The following is a 7,083-nucleotide window of genomic DNA, read 5'->3' on the forward strand; positions in this document are numbered from 1 at the left end:
AGGTTGGAAGAGACCTCAAGATCATTGAGTCCAACCTCTGACCTAACACTAACAGTCCCCACTAAACCATATCCCTAAGCTCTACATCTAAACGTCTTTTAAAGACTTCCAGGGATGGTGACACCACCACTTCCCTGGGCAGCCTGTTCCAATGTCTAACAACCCCTTCAGTAAAGAAGTTCTTCCTAACATCCAACCTAAAACTCCCCTGGCACAACTTAAGCCCATTCCCCCTCGTCCTGTCACCAGGCACGTGGGAGAATAGACCAACCCCCACCTCACTACTGCCTCCTTTAAGGTATCTGTAGAGAGCAATAAGGTCGCCCCTGAGCCTCCTTTTCTCCAGGCTGAACAAGCCCAGCTCCCTCAGCCGCTCCTCATAGGACTTGTTCTCCAGGCCCCTCACCAGCTTTGTCGCCCTTCTCCCAGTTGCCACAATGGATCAAGGATTCTTGAAGGTGGCCTCAAAAAGACAGCTCCCCCAGCAGCCAGGGGTGCAGCTCGTCTGGGCCCATGGACTGATGTAGGTCCACTTTGCTTAAGTATTCCCAGACCCCATCCTCTCCTACTATGAATACATCTTTATTGCTTGAAGTCAGGTCTTGTATTTGGGATTTTTCCTGATCTTTCATTTTATCACTATCCCTTGGCATTTTATAGATGTTCAAAGGGTATCTCAGGAACGTGAAGAGAACTGCTTCCTTCCTGAACTCTGTTTTCCTCTCACACAGGTAAGCAGCTGGTTTTGAAGCCATGAGAGGATCCAAATTCACAGAATTAAGTTCCAGGAGGGGACATGGTCACTTACACTGCCACATGTAAAACAAGCCAGATTGCGTCAACCAGTTACCCCACATTTAACCCAATTACTTGTGCTGAACACAAGCATAGCGTGTGGTTGTCCAAAAACTGCACAATGTGCCACCTGATTTACAGATACAAAGAGATGGCTCCATCGTCTCTCCTGAGAGTCCGTGCCAGGCATTAATCACAATCAGCGCCAAACATTCGGGTCTTGTCCCTCAGTTGAATGGCTCTGAATGAGTTGGCAGCCGCTGCTTGAAAGAATCCATTGGCACGTGGGATTTTTCTTCATCTAAAGGTATTTCTCTGCTATAATCCAGTCACTTCTCAGCCATCTATTTGACAAATTTAGCATGCTGAATTTCTTATATAGCCTATTGAAATGCATTTTCTCTAGTCCGAGAATCAGGTGTGGTGCTCTTTCACTCATATATTTTTTATTTTTATTTTTATTTTATTTTAATGTAGATTTTTGCTAGTCCAAGAATCAGGTGTGGTGCTCTTTCACTCATATATTTTTTATTATTATTTTTATTTTATTTTAATGTAGATTTTTGCTAAATTCCACAGGGCATTCTGGTATCATTGTCACCAATGCCAGATACCACAGTATAATCCTTCTACTTTTCCTACTTGGTGTACCCATTTATACATCCCAAAATTATTGCTTTAATACATCTTGCTACAATGCTGTCATGGATATGAATATTTCCTGATTTTCATGGTTGCTTCCTTCTGTGCTACAGCCCCTCATTTTATATTGACTGAAGTGTCAAGAGAGCTTTGAAGACATCACTGTTGCAGTAAGTTAGGCATGCGATTAGCCTCCAGTACCCATTAGTTTTCCTAAAAATCTGTATGAAACGGTTAAGAGAAAAACTCCAGAGCAGAAAAGCTAAAGATACTGCCTGATGATTACAAAACAACACAAAGTAGTGATAACATTGAAAATACTTAAAATTCCTCTGCTGGAATCCCCTCCTGTCTAGCTTTGGGCCGTCTGAGTTGCAAAGCAGCATGCACAGCAGGGCTGTGAATCGGGTCCTGATTTAGAAAAAAACCACGGGAGAGTTTGAGCATGCACTGTGGCAGAGGTCCACAAGAGGGTGCTGCTGGCTAAAAGCAAAGTTTGCTCAGAAAATGGAGCCGGGATCTGACCCTCGCGATCTGTAGTGTCAGGCACTGCAGCTTTTAAGACGAGAGCCAAACCCTGACTCAAGAAGGAAATGCAGCAGCATCTAACAGTAGAATGTGTTCCCATGCATTTATCTGAGAATAGGAGGAAAACAAAGCAAAACAGATAGCCCTTTCCACAGGGAATGTTACTGAGTCAAAACTGCAGGTCTAATTTACGCCAGCACCATCCATATATGACTGCATCATACAGAGCAGTATTTGTATCAGTATTTAACTTCTTTTCTTACCTTTTGACCTTAGATACCTTGGGTATGCTTTTTTTATTATTATTATTATTTTTTATTTTGTTTTTTTGTTTGCTTGTTTCTTTGTTTTCCCAAACTTGAGAGTTTGAAGCAAGAAAGTCTCAGACTTTAGTCCTGCAAAATCCGAGATTCACATGTTGATGTTTCAAAGCAGCTTCTCCTTTTCTCGGTTCTGGATGCTTAGTAGAGAAGTGCTTCTGTAATCAGGACACCGTGGGAGCTGTGTGTCTACAGAAAAAAAGACCTGTGCAGGAGCAGTCTGATCCTGACAGATGGATCCCACAGCACAGAGCCATGTGGGAGCAGTTCTTGAAGAGCCGCAGCCCATGGGAAGGCCACACAGGATCAGTTCAGGCTCGTTTTACTGGCCAGCTCTACAAAGCCTGCCCTTCTCAATGGCTTCATGGATGATGTCCATCGCCTGCCCTGCACAGCATTTCTGAGGAGCAAGATCTCTCCCTGGAGGCACAGCCAGGCCAGGAAGGACAATTAATAAGCCCCATTCTGCTCCCCAGACCTGACTGAGCTGAAAGAGGCTGGCAGCCTTGAAAATCAGCCTGGTCTTGTATGAGTATAACAAACCTGGGAGCCCCAGACCTGCCCTAAGCAAAAGGAGACAATGCACTGAAAGCAGTGCAACCGTTCCTCTAGGAGTTCAGCTGCTCCTCATCCAAGGCCAACCTTGATGTAGCACAACCGAGTGAATTTCATTCGGTTTTATCAAAAACATCGTCAAGGTTTTAAAACAAAATGCATGAACTAAAGCTCTATCACTTAAGGAAAAAACAAAGCAACAAAGTGCAGAAGTGAGGCCATTGAGATCCCAGCAGTTGGAAGCATAATGATTAAAGGAGAGTTCTGATACAAAATGTAAAAAAAATCTAAAAAACAAATCAGGAGACAGCAACTCAACAACACAGGATCCCTGTTCCACCGAGTGATGGAAGGCAACCTCTCACCACGTGACTGATGACTTCCCAAAAAGCAGAGTCAGAAGGTACCTCATCCGGGACAGAGAGCATTTTGCTCAGCTCAGTAGCTCAATAGTCCTGGCTATGTGTTTGTTAAGTGCTGGCCAACAAGTATTTGGGTTATGCTCTTAAACTGTGCTCCTGCCTGAGCAAAACAACCTCTGACACCCTCATCCGGGCACGATAAAACTCAGTATGTTCAAGGAGGTGACATAAAAGTTTACAAGTACCAGTAAATTAAACTTGGAACTTCAGAGGAAAATATTCAGCTCTCAGCTCCACATCAGTATTTAGCCTAGAAGAACTTTTTCTAGTTTTTAAAGATTCAGAAGGAATTGGAGCTCCTGATGGAAAAAAAAAAAAAAAAAAAAAAAGGTGAGTAGATGACAGAAAAGACAGAAAAGAAACAGGGAAGATTGGTGGTAGTGAAAGATACAGAACCGAGTGGAAGAACTTATCCACACCTTGAGATGATGAATTTTCAGCATTTTTTATCTTGCATACCTAAAGGCTAAAGAGACACTCCTTGGTTCATCAAAAAATAAAAATAAAAGATCAGCTAAATGCAGCTTGCCAGCTGTGTGGGTGCTCTCCACCAAGTTTTGCAGAGCAGGCATCTTGCTGTAATGTGCCCCTCCAGACACTGTAATTAAAGGCTGCCCCCATTTTTATTGACATTTCCAACCCATAATTTCCAGCCATAAACTTTACCTATCCTTGACATTTATAGATGTTAAATGAATTATATGTAAAACATGTTTACTGGCAAGCAGTTTAGCATGTAGCAATCAACTCTCTTGGGAAGTAAGTTTGCTCAGCTGCAAGAAAAGTTCACTCGCAGCAAAGTCAGTGGGGATTAATTCCTGCCTCGTAAGATTTTTTTCCTATTTGCTAAGCTTTCTCTACTGCTCCCTTCAGCGTATTTCATTTGTCTTTTCTCTCTGACCTCTAGAGCTCACCTGTGAAATTATAGTGAATGGGTGGATTATTGTTGATGTGTAATTTGCAATTCCAGTTCATGGGAATTCACAGGTATGAGCTGCTTTCTGGTTTATACATCTTGTGCACCTCTTGCTTCAGCATTGTTCCTTCCTTGAGGACTTGATCGTCTTCTGGGTGAATCTAATCACCAGCTATGGAGAAACAAACTGCTGTCTGAGCAAATGATGGAGGGAAATCGCCGCTGGAACCCAAGCTTGGTCTGCTGTAAAGAGAAAGAACTGTTTGGATTGCACGTGGAGGCAGGCACGGCAGAGGCTGCAGTTCTGTTAAAAGCCATGTAACTGCTCAAAAGGAAACTTGTGATTGTGAACTTGTGATTACAGATATCATTGACTGACAACTGGCCCACTCTTCATCATTAAAAAAAATAAGTTAAAAAGAAGTTAAACACATTGATAATATATTAAAAAATCATGACGTACAATCTCATAGAAGTGATACAAAAATGGGCAGCTTGATTCCAGCCCACTAAGGGGCCAGTGCCTAGAGATGTGGTTGTTGGGGCTGACTAGGGGTGGTGTGGCTGCTCCTGTACCACAGACAGCCTGTACAATATCTGTATTCCTCAAGGCCTGGATACCTTAAATTGTAACTTGAGCTCCCCAGGTATTACAGCTTTGCCCCTAAAGAGGTGTCCTCTTAAATATTGTGCAACAAACACAAGAACTACTGGATTTAATTCCCGAATTATGCATGAATGAGAGAAAAAGCATTTTACAATCTACCTGATGACAGAGAGAGAAGATATTGCTGAGCATCTCTTCAGCTACTTTAAAAATAAAGTGTGTCATGAGGATGAACTTTCATAATGTGCTGGATAGTATTTTTAGTGGATTTCCAATTCATGCGTTACATTTATATTTGACAATGTTTTTCCTGTTTCTCATTATTTTTTGACATTTATTAAAAACTGACTCAAAACATCTGCAGAGTTCTTGTGATCAGACCCAGAAAACACCCAACTGTTCTGCTCTAATTTGTTACAAAAAATGAATTAAACTATCCAACTTCTCAACAGAATTGGATATTGGTCCTAATCCATGGGCTGCCAGGGTAGTTGTGATCATGCACTAGGGCCCTGTCTTGAGTATTATGGGTTGGCATCTAGGATGGCTTTCTTATGAAGCCTGCTTCTGTAAAACCAGCAAAGTCTACCTTAATGGAATTATTTATTTTGTATACCCTGGAGTTCTGCCCAACCTTTTCTGGTTGTTCCAATTTCACATCGCTGTCAACAGCTGGCTGTCCAAGTCTGAAAACTGCATTTTGCTAAGTGAAGCTGCTTCTGGGAAAGAGTGAAGAGAAAAGTCTGCTCCAAACTCTTCTCAGGTGCCTTTATTTCCTGGTTGTGAAGTTCTCCAATTTTAGAAATTCTTGTTCCAGCCTGTCCGCATTTGCTGCTGTGAAATTTGGATCATTAAATGCTGTTTCACAGCAGTCATCTTCACAGTGCTTCACAGCTGAGGCAAGAAGCTTCTTATTCTAGAAACAAAATTCATAGCAAAGGTCAAGAGCACATAGAAATACAGAACAAAACAACAAGTTGTTTTGTAATGTTGGAAAATAGAAAATCCACAGGAATACCTTCTTATTTACAATAATGTAAGCAACAGGAGTTAGTCCTTTCTTACAGTAAATGGAGAAATGTAACTGTGTGAAGCTCTTCACCATAGCCAGTCCAGTGAGAGTAAACTAGGAGACAGTGAGGAGCCATCCACATTTCATGCCTTGGCTGGAAATGTTCAGAACACATCTGAGCCTCCAGCAGATGCACTTGTGAGCATTGTATACAAAACCAGAATCCTGTAATTGTTTTGATTTGCTCTGAACAGAAGTATCAAGAAAAAAATACTCAGGAATTACATAATCCTGGCAGACGTTTTGCACAAGCATCTCATCAACATTTGCCTGGGTGCAAGGAGACCAAGTGTGTAGTTTTGTTGTTCACTAATAAGAGCTAATTACTACCTGCAGCAGAAGAGAACCCACGCTCAGTTTTTTACCAGCCATATATTACTGCCTTCTCCTCTGTCTCAGATGCAGCATTCGGGTGTCCACACCATGACCTGGACAGGACAGAAAGTTGGTTTTCCATAGTGGATCACATTTCCATGTCACCAGGGAGTTGATGCAAATAACCTTCCGGCTGCATAAATCAGGATCCAGGTTGGCGGTTAACATGGATTTTTGGTATTTGAGATAAAAAGAAGCATGAATTGACTCTAAACTTAAAATCATCATAGCAGCATCTTCATTCACACCACTCTGCTTCAGTTTCCTTAAACACCGTTCTTCTTCCTATTAGCTCCTTAAATTTTACTGGTCCTTTGTCCAACTCTTACTAGGTATTTACATTACCCTGCTTTTATTTTCAGTAGTTTTTGGATCCTACTTGTAAACTGCTTTACCTGTCTTAGTCTTCAGAAGGATGGAAGGATGGTGTTGGTTCTAGTAAATGTTTTAACTTAAAAACTGTGCTGCTGTTCATGCTTGGTCCCTGACAAGAAATGCCCAGAAGGCTTATACACGGTTTAGTTTTGTCTTCCAAAGTACCGAGCGACTCTGTGATGCCCAGTTCATAAAACAGGCTTTTTAAGAGGGCTTAAGGAACATGAGAGAATTGAACAGAAGAAATCAAGTGCAGAGGTATCTAAAAGGTTCAGTCTCAAGTGGTTTAAATATAAAACATAAAGTTCAAACTGGGGAAAAGCAGCCCGTGCTTGTCTGTGAACGTGGGTTTTACCAGTAGATGCCTATCATTACAGATGTCTCTGTTGCACCAAAGTTCATGCCATTTCTAAGGGCACAAGCACCATCACTGGATGAGACTGAAACTAGGGTCTTTATTGTATATATACATCTAT

The sequence above is a fragment of the Anas acuta genome, chromosome 2 (genome assembly GCF_963932015.1).
Source record: "Anas acuta chromosome 2, bAnaAcu1.1, whole genome shotgun sequence".
NCBI lineage: Eukaryota > Metazoa > Chordata > Aves > Anseriformes > Anatidae > Anas > Anas acuta.